We start from the raw sequence: 14762 nt of genomic DNA, 5'->3' as shown, positions 1-14762 counted from the left end.
ACAAAGAGCTGTGAGGAGAGGTTTGCATGATTCTTGGTTAGACAATTCATGATCTCCATTTCTGTAGGGTTGCCTACTGGAGATTTATTTTGCTTCAGTTTTGCCAGATGAATAAGTTCTAGAGATCTGCCGTAGGTCATCATGTGCAGAGTTCCACATACAGTATACTTTGTATACTTTGAAATGTGTTAAGCAGGTAGGTCTCATGTTGTTAAGTGTTCTCGCCACAAACAAAACAAAACAACAAACAAATGAAAAGCACAAAGGAACTCCGGGAAACTCTGGGAGGTGTTGGATATGCCCATCTTGATTGTGGCGATGGTATCGGTGTGCACACATATGTCCAAACTCGACAAATTGTACTTGTCAAACATGTGCAGTTCTTTATGTAGCAATTACAGCTCACCAAAGCTGTTAAAAAAATAAATAAAAGTTATGAACAGAATGTTTTTTGAAAAGTTCAAAGAAAAGGTCGCCACCACGTCTTCGTTTCTTCCCATCTTGAATAAGGGTGTGAAGCCTGGAGCAGGGGCAGCCATTTTGTGACTTTGAGGGAAGATTAAGGGGGTTGCAGAAGCTTTAGCTTCAATAGGGACAGCCCTCAGCAGCTGCCAGCCTCCTGTTTATAGAAGAAAAACTAAACCCTGTTTGTCTAAGGTAACTTAAATCTCTATTACTTTGTAGGAAATGCGTCCCTAACTGATTGAGGGCAACGACTGTTACAGATCGTCACACAACACACACTGTCCACCCAACTCCTTAATTTCCAAAAGAAAAGGAGGGAAAAGAGTATGTATTCAGAAGATATTCTGCAGAATAACATTTTTATTTTATTTTTCAATAACCGTGCTATTTAGAATAACATGTTTAAATTCCAGAAATATCATTAATTTATAAACAGGCATACCTGACATTCTAGATAAATAATCTTTTACAAAGCCTCTAAAGAGCCCTTGGAATGACTGATTCCGTTAGCAAATCAACAAAAAGTAATAAAGACGTACTGTAAAATGTTCCTTTGAACATTATATTGTCAAAATTTAAAAAGGAGGGTACAAAAAGATTGGTTAATGAATAATTGCAAATCTATAAAATTAAATAAAACATGGCTGTTATCGAACACGTTGTAGAATGTTTAGTAAGACGGGAAAATTGATGCTATATACTTAAGGGACAATTAAAAGACAGAATACACGGTGCATTATCATTTTTGTTGCTAAAGACGGAGACCAAATCAATCTTGTTTATCACTGGATTCCCAGTGCCTAGTACAGAGCCTGCCACATATTAGTGTGGTTTTAAAATTTTGTTAAATAACTTAATGTGAAAGAAACAAAGTGAACTACTACTAGAGGGTTTTTTTCTTTTTTCTTTGTTCAAATACGATCCCGTTTTTCATATTTTCCATTTATTTTTCATTAAATATATATATGACTTTTATAATTAGGAAAAAGTTAAAAGACAACTAATGAAACAAACCTGTCTTTTCCCCCAACATCACTCCTGGCCTTGGTATGGATACGGAGCATGCAGACCTTACTTCTTATGGGCCACGCTTGGTGTGGATCTGAGCAGGTCTTGGCATATGCCATCCCCTCGAGGCCATGCTATAGGGGGTGAGCAAAATCCTCACCCTTCTCTTTGCCCACTCAGCCATTGCTGTCGCCGGGATCAGCCTGCTGCTCCCTTCCCCTGCTGCTGGCTTCCGTGGAACGCTCTTAAAATCCTCACTTTTCTGTTCACCCTCCTCCTCTCTCTTCACCCCTCCACCAAGAACCCGGATTCTGCACCCCGTTATCGTTGTTCCTTCAATCTAATTTGTGTTTGATAACGTGACAAGAAGCTATTGTGAATAGGCGTTTTTTTTTTCTTCCTTTCCAGGGTAATATTGTCAGCAGAAATAGCCCTAGTGTACCCCAAATTTGGCTCAAATGGCAGAAATATGATGGTGCTGCTCCCCCACGAAACCTCCAGAAAGGTTCAGATTTAAGATATGGGGTTGGTCTCAAGAGTGAAGGGTAGGCCAGGTCAGTTCCTGGAGAACAAAGGCAATTGTGATGGAATCGGGGTAGGAATAGGGCAAGTTATGACAAACTCACTCCCCTCGACCCTATATCTACCATCACTCCCTGGAAGGTAGCTCTTGGATGTGTCAGTGGAGAGAAATCTCATTGGCCTCACCGAGGGAGCCCTAAGACCTATAGGACAATGTTGCTTCTTCTTCTGGTGAACAAGTTCCGACATTGCTGGGAGAACGTGCTGGTGCGAGCCTGCCCTCCTCTGTGCTGACCACTTGCCTTCCTTTCCCCACCTGCCTCTCTACCCAAACTCTTTCCCNCTTGACAGTTCCTGACCATCACACCAGCTATTCAATGTTGACGGTGCCTGCCTTGTGAAGACCCTACTCTTGCCATTGGCCTCATCATATAAAACATGCCCCACTCACCCTGCGCTTATGTGCACTCCTAGTCCCCACTGCCATTGCCATGGTGGTATTTTGGAGATCTTGCATCTACTTCATGGCAGAAGGAAATAAAGGACATTTTTAGAAATGAAGAAGAGTAAGATGGAAAAAGGAAGAACAGTATAGGAGGCTGGGGGCTTCTAGAATTCTCCAGGTGCTCCGCTGAAAGATAGCTGTGTGCTGTCAAGGATTTCATAAAAACTGGCCCAAGTCTCTGAGAGACACTCAAATGCTCACATTCCCAGGACCTCTCAGCTTTGCAGGATCCACCTAGACCACTGCAGTCACCCGGGCCTATCAGGTACAGAGGTCTGACCGTGCAGCAGAACTGCCTGCCCAGAGGGGGACAGATGGAGATGTGGAGCAGAGGAAAGCCATGTTTCCATCATCCCACTTTCTCCTCAAGGGCCGCCTACGGACCCACACCTTGGGCCCTACTTCTGTTGTCCAACTCATCAGCCAGTGGCTGGCCTGCAATCCCCAGCCGTCCCTGCACCCCGCTGCCCCAGGGAAGGACTCCGGGGAGCTGTGTCCCGAGCACAGGCTCAGGAAAGGTGGGGGGCCATTCCTTCAGCCTTCATCTAGCGTCTACTATTTAAGGACATTAGGCTGAGGTACAGAGCTGAATAAGACGCCCTCAAGAGACTGCCAGAGCACAGTATGTCCAGCTGCCACATCATGGCTCTCTGGTGACACTAGCCCTTCTCACTGAGGAGGACACCAAGGTGCAGGGCCATCAAACAGGCGGCCCTTGTGTTCAAACAGTTGATCCTTCACTCTTTCGTCTCCTTCCCCATGTCAACTTTCCATGAAGGAGCATCAATGGCAGAAGTGGGAAACAGCACAAAGAACTACTAAACCTGTTTTTAATCTCCTCTTACATATTTTTGTTTAAAAAGACCTCGTTAGAAACTCATTAAAAAACCGACCTCATCTCCTCCTGTCCCCGTGCATCTCGTTCCTGCTGAACGCCCCCTCTTCCGTCATTCGTGCACACACGTACGAATTCATACACACACGTACACACATTCGTCCCTGCAGTAGCTGTGAAAAACAGGTTCTTCGGTTGTTTCCTGTTTTCGCTGGGTCTGATCAAGTTGAGTCAGAGATAGTGCATTTTTTGTTTTTTTTGGTGATCTAGAAAGCAAAAATATAAAGTTTAGAGCAGTGTTTATAAAAATAAAAATTCTGTGGCGGCCTAGGTTGTCCTGGAAGTGTGTGGGTTATCGAGGGCCAGCTTTTGTCTACGAAGTGCAGAGCAGAGGCTCATGAACTGTTCTGAATGCACTTGCGTGTGTGTAAGCACCACCAGTCAACATAGGCACAGGGCTTGCGCAAGAGGCTGAAGGATTGAACCCCCTATGTACGTGTATTTCACAGCTAAATATATGTGTGGAAATGTGACAGATTGAGCGTGTCTACTGTGTTTATAATACAGATAAAGACAGAGAGAGACGTCAACAGTGAACACCCAGGAATGCCCTCTTTCTCACACAGGGACTCCCAGGGCTCAGCAGTAGCCAGGGCACGCTGACCAGAGTGGGGTCACCTTGATTTCTTTGCGTGGCCTTAGAAAGAAAGGACACTGCTATGCCGGTACCGTATGCTGAACCAGCAGGGAATTTCAGAGCCTCTGTGTCGCTCTCTGTTGTGAAAACCATCCATTAATTTTCCACCTGACACAGGAATGGCTTTGACGAGAGGCACGACATTGAATCTTCTTTCCTAACCTTTGCACTTATAAACGTGAGATTCGTACTTCTTTTGAAAAATACTCCTGTTGTCAATGAGAGAACACAGAGAAAGCCTAGAGGACAAGAGTGCAAGTTTCAACAAATTAAAGAAAGTAAGGAAAGTGTTTAGAGCGTACAAGTAGTCTAATTAGAATGAACCCCTCGCTACCCTCTGCCTTTAAGGCAATCTGGAGTCTTGGTCCCTTGGTTTGCCAAGTGAAATGTTTTTTTCTGCTCTACCATTGACCCACTAAGTTACATGGTGTAGTTTTATTGAAAAAGCATGTGCAAAATGTCTCCAGAGCAGCAATGGGGATGAGACTACTTGCTCCACTCTCTTTAAAACACCCAACACGGGGGAGCACATACTAGTTAACTGACGAAAGGACCAGCATTCCAGGCTCCCCGAGCAACAGTTTTCAAAGCAGCGAACAATGGTCATAAATCTTTGTGATGAGCCAAGTACAGTATTTAGCCTGACTTACCCTCATAGAGTGTGTGTATGTGTGTGTGTGTGTGTGTGTGTGTGGTGTGGTGTGTGTTTATGTGTGTCTTGTTTTTGTTCCCTAGTCCTGGGATCCATCTCCATTTCTGTACTTGTTTTGTTTATAATTCCAAAATGCAAATTGTGACTTGCTGCCTGGGAACACTACAAAGTCCTTCCTCACAAACACTGAGGAAAGAGAAAACGCACAGATTTCCCACAAAAGTGGCTTTCCACTCCTATTAGATACAATGATTTTCATTATGGGTTCACAGAAAATAAAACACTTTTTTTTTTTTTTGGAATGAGAAATAGGAGACTCTGTGATCCTCCTGAAGTAATAGAAGAAACGGGGCTTAAGGGTCTCTTCACTGACTTTAAACACACACACACACACACACACACACACACACACACACAGCTTAAAAACAAAGCCTCTTGAATTTTAACAGAATTTTATAGAATTTTCTAGAGCTTTCTATAAGATACACACAGTCATGGTATTTTTGATTAAATGAAAAAAAAATGATGATTCCATGGGTATGTCCCTTTTTCCATAAAACAGGTGAGAGACCATTTTTAAACAGGGTTTTCTTCCTAAATAGTTCTCATCGAAAGCTGGTACAAGAGTTACATCAGGAGAAGGTATGTATCAGGAATAGATGCAAAGTTCCCAGCACTGGCTATCTTTCTCCCCACTCCCCAGAAATCTCTGGCTGTCACATTTGTCAGTTTAGACATGGTTGGACACAAAAACTACTTTTATTCTGGAAACATGAAGATGTTCCCCTGGACACCGGGGATCAATAGCATTTGTCCATCACTCCAGGACAGGTCCTTCATGTCCAAGAGAATCTTCCTTCTGAAATTCTCGGTTCTGTGTGTCTGCTGTAATCATTGCATCCAAATGCTTCATACACCCAGATCACTTTTCAGGGGAACTGAAAACAATAGTTTTGCTGACTTCTAAAGAGGACTAAGAAAGCATTGGTCAGGAAGGTCAGTCATTAAGAAATGGCACCAAAGCATGGACGGCACTGGAGGAGATAATGCTAAGTGAAATAAGTCAAGCAGAGAAAGACAACTATCATATGATTTCTCTCATCTATGGAACATAAGAACTAGGATGATGGTAGGGGAAGAAAGGGATAAAGAAAGGGGGGTAATCAGAAGGGGGAATGAAACATGAGAGACTATGGACTCTGAGAAACAAACTGAGGGCCTCAGAGGGGAGGGGGTGGGGGAATGGGAAGGACTGGTGATGGGTAGTAAGGAGGACACGTGTTGCATGGTGCACTGGGTGTTATACGCAACTAATGAATCATCGAACTTTACATCGGAAACCGGGGATGTACTGTATGGTGACTAACATAATATAATAAAAAAACATTAAAAAAAATATTAAAAAAAAGAAATGGCACCAAAGGCCCTACCTTTCTCTATGTGAAGTAATCTGAGTTCTTTTGTAATCCAAATCTCCGTACCAGTCCAGCTGGAGGCCTCCAATTCACAGTGGTCTCCTCTTTCAGGTCAAATCACAGAAGACCCATTTTAAAATGCAAGTACTTCATTCAAGAGGGGCTGAGTCCAGTGAACCATGATTAAATCTGAGCAAGAAGAACAGAGAATGGCATTGGAGGGAAGGGCAAAGGAGTTCAGACGTCAATAGAGTTTAGACATAGTTAAAGATGAAAAGAACATGTTTCTGCCAAGGCTTGTGGGCCTGGGCAGGATGTGAGAGCAAAGGTGGCCTAGGACAGCAAGAAGATGCTGGACACTTCCAGGTGCATGGGGATGGAATGAGGATGCTGCAGAGGAGGAGATGGTGGTGAGGCAACATGAAAGCCCTCTACTAGACAATTCTACTTGGGGCCGGTCTGTGCTGTCCAGATAAGGATATTGTCTTTGAGATTCTCATCAATCAGGATTGTCTATCTCCGGACTTAGCAACATCTGACCACAGAGAATGAATATGATCCCGGTATCTTTCATGCCAGCATTTGTCACAAATGTGGTGGTCAGTTTTCTGAGCCTCCACTCCAGATAACACAAAAGAGCAAAGGAAATGAAATTAATAAATGTATCACCCATCAACTCCTTGTTCCAGTTGTATTTCAAGTTAATGAATTCCTCTAGAAATGTGTATTGCTATAAAACATTTGGAGGGACACAGCTGAGATAAGATGACATCGTGTATGTAGGAAAACAATATTCCTGGCAAGGAGTCAAAATCTACCCATTTCGAAGAGCATATTGACATGAGAACATCAAATATTTCTTAAAAATTATGCCTTCTGAAGAAAAATAAGGAAATGACACAGAAGTAAGCCTTTTATGTGTTTTTGATGGGGACGCTGTATTATTAGGATTTTGAGTAAATATGAGTTTCTCTTTGAAATGATAGAACCCATGATGAAGATGTGTTAAGTTCGGCACATTTATCTGTCCATTGGTGAAATAGTTCCTTGAGAAATGAAATTACAAATGTATTTTCTCTTTCAAAAAATCTATTTCTGGCCTTTTTCAGTTAGTATTTAATTGGCAATGAAGTATTTCTCACACATTGAAGCAGACACTTCAAGGATCTTATTTATAACCCATTGGGACGGGGAGTACATGGCAATAGAATGAATTTGGCTTCCTTGGAAATACAGAAATGAACAAGGATCTGACAAGTTAGAAGTGTTTTGATAGCCATCTAATGTGGGGATTCTTAAGGCAGGTCTACATGGAGCCTTGGGAGTGAATTCCCTGTGTGTGTTTGCATGTTTATGTGTGAATATACATGGTCCCAGACCATGGTTTTCATCAGATTCTGACTAGACAACTCCGGAAAGGTTAAGAAGCTTTGGTGTAAAGTAAAATAAAAGCGAAAGAGTCAGTAAGAAACAGAAGTCTATTTTGGAAAGAACAAATATTGTGGAATTGAATAATTAAAGTAGAGGAAGGATTTGTTTACTCCAACATTTTGCTGGGGACGTGGCACCGAGATCTGAGGAAGGGCAAAGGCAGAGCCTCATTCCTATGCGATGAAGGTAGCCACTGAGCAAACTTAATGTCCCCAAAGGCAAAGTGTACCTTTAGGATTTTATAAATGCATGATGAGATAAAAGGTCTAGACTCCCTGTGTCCAGAAAGTGAGATGAAAGAGTTCAGGAAGAGGAGAACATATGAGGAGCAGATCCAGTGTCAGAAGAACAGGCGTGGAAAGACTCAGACCAACACTACTTCATACTTCAAGTCTGAAATCAGGTGATGCAAGAGAGTAGATCGCCAGCAAAACACACCCTTTGTAATTGTGTGGGGTTCCATTTCTGCAAGAGGATGTCATCCAGCCTACAAGTGTTGAAGTCAATGTCTTTCAACACCAGCTTGGTCAAAACTCAAGACTGAAGGTAATACAAGTCACAACCTTACCACACACCTACATACACACGAAGTCCAGCTAGAAGAGAAAGAGTGTATTNGGGTCGTCCAGAGAAACAGAATTAATAGGAGATCTCTTAAAAAATAAGGAATTGGCTTACGCAATTACGGAGACTGAGTCTCAAGATCTGCAATCAACACACTGGAGACCCAGGAGAGCCTATGGTGCAAGTTCTAGTCCAAAGACTAGTCCCAACAACAGATGTTTCAGGTACGAAGGCAGGAAAAGACTGATGTCCCAACTCAAGGTGGTTAGGCAAGAAGAGTTCTCTCTTTTGTTCTAGTCAGGGCTTCAATTGGTTAGGTGAGGCCCACCCACACCAGGGAAGAGCATCTGCTTTATTCAGTCTACCAATTCAAATGTTAACCACATCCAGAAATGTACTCACAGATACATCCAGAATAAGGTTTGATCAAATGTCTGGGTACCCTGGCCCAGCCAAGTTGACACATAAAATTAACCATCACAAAAAGGCTGAATCTTTTTAACAGATACACCCGTTCCTACATACCCGAAAGTAAAATCTGACAATTCGATAAACTTTACAGTTCTGAAAATATTGGCTGGTCTTCCCCTAGTACTTACTGCATGCCAGGAAATACCTGGACACATCACATGGATTGACTCACTTGATCCTCACCACAACTCTATAAAAAAGATTCTACTCTTCTCTCCATCTTATAGATGAGGAAACTGAGGCACAGAGAACCCAAGATTATGCAAGAAGTAAGGAAAGGAGCTGGGTTTCAAATCCAGCCGGTCTTAGTCTTGGTCCCAGTGCTATGCCCCCAAACTGCCTCTCATCCTGTTTCCTGCATTTACTCTGATTCTATAATGTTTCCATCGCTCAAAATGCCTTAATGTTTTGTGGATAGATATCTATATAGATATATACAATGAATAAATATAATAAATTATATTAAAAAAAGCTCAAAATGCCTTAATGCTTTTGTACATATATATAATATATAATGAATAAATACAATAAATTATATAAATAAATAAGCAAAAAATCTTTAATTATATATTTATGTATATTTCAAAGCCAAATTTAATTTGATATCACACGAACTCTGATAATAGTAACTATAACCTAACAAGGTGGATCCCCAAGTGCTTTTCATGTATTCCCTCTAAAAACAATAGCAAAGGAGGGTTTGGTTAGTGTGACTCCAAGATGCTTTGAAAATATTCTATCCTAACCAAATATGACACTAGAAAACTTAATGTTAGTAATTTCAGGAATCGCTAATAGAGAGTGGTGTGATTACACATGTAATCTCCTGCCTGGATTTCGTACATATACCATTAACTGGTTAAAGTAAATTACTTTAAAAAATCACAGCCATAATAAGGAAAATTAGATAAATGACTCATGGGCAGGCCACGAAAAGAACAGAATACATAGCAGTAAGTAGGATTCAACACTAAAACATGCATGAAGTCAGGGTCTCAGTTGGGGCTCCTCATTCTGGATGGGGCCTCCATGCTGGGATGTTAAGCAACACAGAGCTGCTACCTGTTGTGCTGGGAGGGGACAGGGGCAGTTGTATGATCTCGAAGGAAATAAGCCCTTAGGAACAGGGACTGCACATCCCCGCAGGACATGCCAAAAGAAGAAATGGTTCCAAACCAGACAGCTGGGGGGACAGAGACAATAACAAACTATCCACATAGAGGCATTAACATGAGGAAAGGAAAACATGCGTGGGCACACACACACACATCTTTCCCAAAGTGAGTTGAAAGCTAAACCAAGAACAAGACATTAGGAAACAAACAAACAGGAACAGAAATACTCGAATCCAGAACAGGGAAGACTACAAAAGACAAATGCTAGAACTCAAACAAAAATATATAAACTGCGATAGAACTAAACAGAAGGGGTAATCAATACCAGAGTTGTCATACCGGCAGGATCAGTGCTGTAATACTGTTCTCAGCGCTCCAGAGGGAAACACAGACAGACGAAGAAAAGGGACATACAGAAGAAAAGCTAAGTAACTCTCCCTAAGGGACATAATAGGAGTTCCAGAAGCAGAGAATAGACAGGATGGTGGAGGGGCAAATTTTGAAGAACTGATGGCTGAAGATTTTCCTGAAGTGAAGGAAAAAAGAGTCCTCGTACATATAGTGCGTGCCAAGTGTGGAAAGGAGAAAAAATAAATAAAGTAACACTATATCTAGACACTTTGTAGTGAAACTCTAGGTCATCGAAGAAACAAATTTTAGAAGTTACAAGAGACAAATGCCAGATCTCCCACAGATGAGTAACAGGTGGGTGATATATTCGTTTTCTGTGCTCATAAAAAATTAACACAAGTTTGGCAGCTTAAAACCACATGTATTTTTTTTATCTCACAGTTGCTGTGGGCTAGGAGTTAGGACACAGCTCACTTCGGTTCTCCGTGAGGCTGCAATCAAGGTGTCAGCCAGGGCTGGGTTCTCATCTGAAGGCTCAGTTGGGGAGGGTTCACTTCCAAGCCTGTTCAGGTTGTCAGCAGAGTTCATTTCCTTGCAATTATATAGGACTCACAGCTACTTGCTTCTTCAAAGCAGCAAGGAGAGGGAGACTATAGAGCCAGTCTTCTAGCAAGGCAGTCTTACGTAACATAACGTAATCCCAGCAGGGACCTCCCGTCTCCCTTGCCACATTCTGCTGATTAGAAGCAAGTCACCCACACTCAGAGCGAGAGATTATAAAGAGCATGAACATCAGGAGGCAAGATCATGGAGGCCACGTTAAAGCTCATCTGTCATAGGCAACAGCAAACATCTCACCAATAATAGATATCAAAAGACAGTGGCGTAATATCCTCAAAGTACTGGAGAAAGTAACTGTCAGTCGTACCAGGATGAGAGAGGCTTCAATCATGAGGACCAAATAAAGTCATTTTCAAATATTAAAGCTTAGAAAGTTGACTACCTACAGAGCCTTCCTGAATTCTTAAGGAATATAATCATTAGCAAGAAAAGTGTTTGTAGGGACGCTTGGACGGCTCAGTCAGTTAAGTGTCTACTTTCAGCTCAGGTCATGATCCCAGGGTCCTGGGATTGAGTCCTGCGTCAGGCTCCTTGTTCAGCGGGGAGGCTGCTTTTCCCTCTGCCCGCTGCTGCCCCTGCTTGTGTTCTCTCTCTCTCTGTCTCTCTGACAAATACATAATTAAAATCTTTAAAAAAAAAGTGTTTGTAAAATATGGTGATATAGCTAACTACTGTGAGCTAAATACTAATAATTGATTGTATTATGTTTTTAAAGAAGTGACCCTGAAATTCCAGATGGCAACAACACAAAGATGGGGGGAGAAGATGGAAAATATACAACGCATGCCAGCCTTCTACCAGCGCCTGTGCTGTTTCAGAGGAGGACAGAGGCACTGGATAACTCAAGATATCATTAGGGAAATGTATAATAAAATACATACATTAAAACCAATTTTTGCCTAAAAATGAAAGATTATAAGCAGTACTATTCAAGCAAATGTAGGGGACAGAAAAGGAGATCCTGAACCCCCACCCCCCCACCCCCACCAAAAAGCTTTAACAATTCAACAGATGTCAGGAAAGTTAAAAAAAAAAAAAATTGCCAAAGAAAAGAACATGGTACTAGAAAGGTAGCAGGAAGCAGCCCAAATGCGTCGATAAATACAATAAATGTAAAATAATTACCTTCGCCTATTAAAATATGCTGCTTTTAAAAGAGTAAGCATCAGAAGAAAGCTTAAAAATAAAAGAATGTTTTTAATTCATGGATTTCAAGGCTCCCGCTTGCTTTAAGTCAGCGAGTCTCCAAACCTCTAATGAACCACCTAAAGCATTTGCTGAAAATACAGATTCCTGGGCCCCGGGCCAGAAATGCTGATTCAGGAGGCCTGGTTTCTCAACCCAATTATCTGGATGTTTAACCCGTTAGCCAACTGTTTCTGTGAAGTTGACCGGAATATCAAACTCCAGAACACCAGATTCTTCAGCCTTCGGTCTTGCCATCGAAGCCTTCCGTCATCGGATCATCCTGCTTCTCTCAGCTTAGTTTTCCCTGCTCCCCCAACAGGTGATAGGTTTCCTTTTCCAGCCCCGACATGGCCAATGCTCATTTCCAGCAGTTTCTGAGCTTCTTGCAGACGCGAGCGCCAGCTCCTTGGGCATGCTGAGCCCTTACAGCCCTTGGGATGATGAGCTGATGTGAGGCCGTATCATTTTCTGGTTTAGGAAGAAGTCAAAGAAAGTGTGGAAAAAGTGAATGAGCTGAGACTGGAGATTAAACAACACCCGAAAGGGGGCGCCTGGGTGGTTCGGTCCATTCAGCGTCTGACTCTTGGTTTCCACTCTGGTCGTGATCTCAGGAGTGTAAGACGGAGCCAGGCGTCCGGCTCCGTACTCGGCACGGAGTCTGCCTGAGATGCTCTCTCCCTCTCCCTTTGCCTCTCCCATTCGTGCTCCCTCTCTCTCTCTCTCTAAAGTAAATTAATAAATCTTTAAAAAATAAAACAAAACAGCACCAAAAAGAAGAGGAGGAGGAAGACGAGGAGGAGGACAAAGGACCGCAAGAGGCAGAGACAGCCCAAGGGAGACCGGAAGAGGGAGAAGAGCACAGCGGAGGAGAGCGGAGAGCAGGGAAGCGTGGCTTCTCTGGTTGATTGCTTCCCAGGCTCCAAATTTCTGGGGTGAGGCCCGGGGTGCTCTACGGCCATTGTTTCTGCAGCCGCAGAGATGAAAGTCAGACAAAATAATCCAAAAGTGCTGAACTCTGCTTGCTAAGTCCTTAGGGGTTTATTAGACTTGACTTTCCTCAGACATTGAAGAAAGTCTTCAGCTGAAGTCCATTAAGCAAATTAAAAAGCAGGAGAAAAATAAACAGAGATGGATGGAGATAGCAGTTTTACGAGGCAAAGGGGGCAGTTAGTTCTGACAAAGCTCCTGGCCTTCCTTGTATTCTTGGATTCCCTGGCCCTTAAAACTCCGAAGATACTGTTCCTTCCACGACACCCTGCTGGCCATCATAGAAGAAAGCTAATAGAATTTTTCCCCCATGAAGACAAAGGCTGATAACAGCTAAAGTAAAAATATTGTCCACATTGTTTCTCGGTACAGTTCCTGACACCAAACCATTTGTCCTCCTGTCTCTGAGCAGGGTCCTAAGAAAAAAAACTCCAACACTGTCTTATATATATTTTATGGGCTATATACTGCACACGCTGTTGGCCCTAAAAGGAAACCAAACCGCGTTAATATACGTTTCCCCCAAATAGAGACTTGTATGATAGAGGATCACTTCAAATTCATACCTTCTTGGGATTATCAATGGTATCTGAAAAACAAGACATTTTATAATGTTCCAGATCTTTAAAATAACACAAGTCAAAAAAAAAAAAAGATTCATTGCACACCCACTATGTGCAAAGTGCCATGCTTGGGCCCCTGACACATGCAAAAAAGCGGAACAAAAGATCTGCATTCAGCTCATCTTCTTTGCCTGACTTTGTGAACTTATTTTCAACCCGAAAAAATAAAGCCACTCTTGGACTTTGTCTCCAAGGCAAGGAATATTCCCTTGGGGCAATGACTCTCTGTGCTCTCTGCGTATTTTCCTCAGGGGCTGGGGCAAAGCCAGCATTAGATTTTCCATTTCACAGTCTGTGGCGGCTTCAGACAGCTGAGCTCTTCCTCACCTTGCCCTGAGGTTATGGAAACCGAGCCTGCTGCCAGCCCAGCTCGCGCTCTCGCAGATTCGCAAGCGGCCGGCCCCTGGTTTCTGTCCAGGACCCAGGGCTGCAGAAGCCCGTGATGCCTAAATGCAAATTTAGTCCCTGGGTTTTTCTAAGCCAAGTAAATTTAGCACTTCAAAACATTCTTACATTTTCAAAAACTCAGGCTTTCCAAATACTGCAATATTCTTGACTTCCAACTATCTCCAGCCTTTGTTTCCTCTTTTTTTTTTTTTTACAGATTTTTTAGTTATTTATTCGACAGAGATAGAGACAGCCAGCGAGAGAGGGAACACAAGCAGGGGGAGTGGGAGAGGAAGAAGCAGGCTCATAGCAGAGGAGCCTGATGTGGGGCTCGATCCCATAACGCCGGGATCACGCCCTGAGCCAAAGGCAGACGTTTAACTGCTGTGCCACCCAGGCGCCCCGCTTTTGTTTCCTCTTGAACATGGTTTTGCGTTGTCATAGACATCATATATTCCCAAACAAATAAAGGGGGATATAAAACAAACCTGAACCATCAAAATCTATCAAAAGTGAAAAGTACTGTTTTGCAAAAATGTCACAGTATTTTTTCAGTGGGAAGAAAATTAAGTTGTACTAATTTTTTAACAGATGAAAGCACATTTTCATCTTTTAGAGCAATTAGTTACAAAGGAGAGTGTCTTAAACACATAAAGGACCAGATTCTCCCTTGGCCGAAGTAAGTATCTTCAATTAATCTCCTAAAAGAGCCTGTAATAATCCCAAAGCTGGTTGCTGGTCTCTTGACGCCAAAATCCAAATTAAATCTAATTATCCTTTCTAGTAGGACACAGGAAAGGCATACCAATTTAAATCCACAGAAACCCCAAACCTCATTTTTACCAATCGTTTTAACATTTTCTCCCCTGAAATCTTTTACAAGAGCTGCCTTACAAACAAAAGAGCTTCTCTTTTGCCTTTCTTC

This window comes from Ursus maritimus, unplaced genomic scaffold, assembly GCF_017311325.1.
Source record: "Ursus maritimus isolate PB19 unplaced genomic scaffold, ASM1731132v1 scaffold_31, whole genome shotgun sequence".
NCBI classification, from domain to species: domain Eukaryota; kingdom Metazoa; phylum Chordata; class Mammalia; order Carnivora; family Ursidae; genus Ursus; species Ursus maritimus.
The sequence above is the reverse complement of the archived record's forward strand: the minus strand, read 5'-3'. Positions refer to the sequence as shown.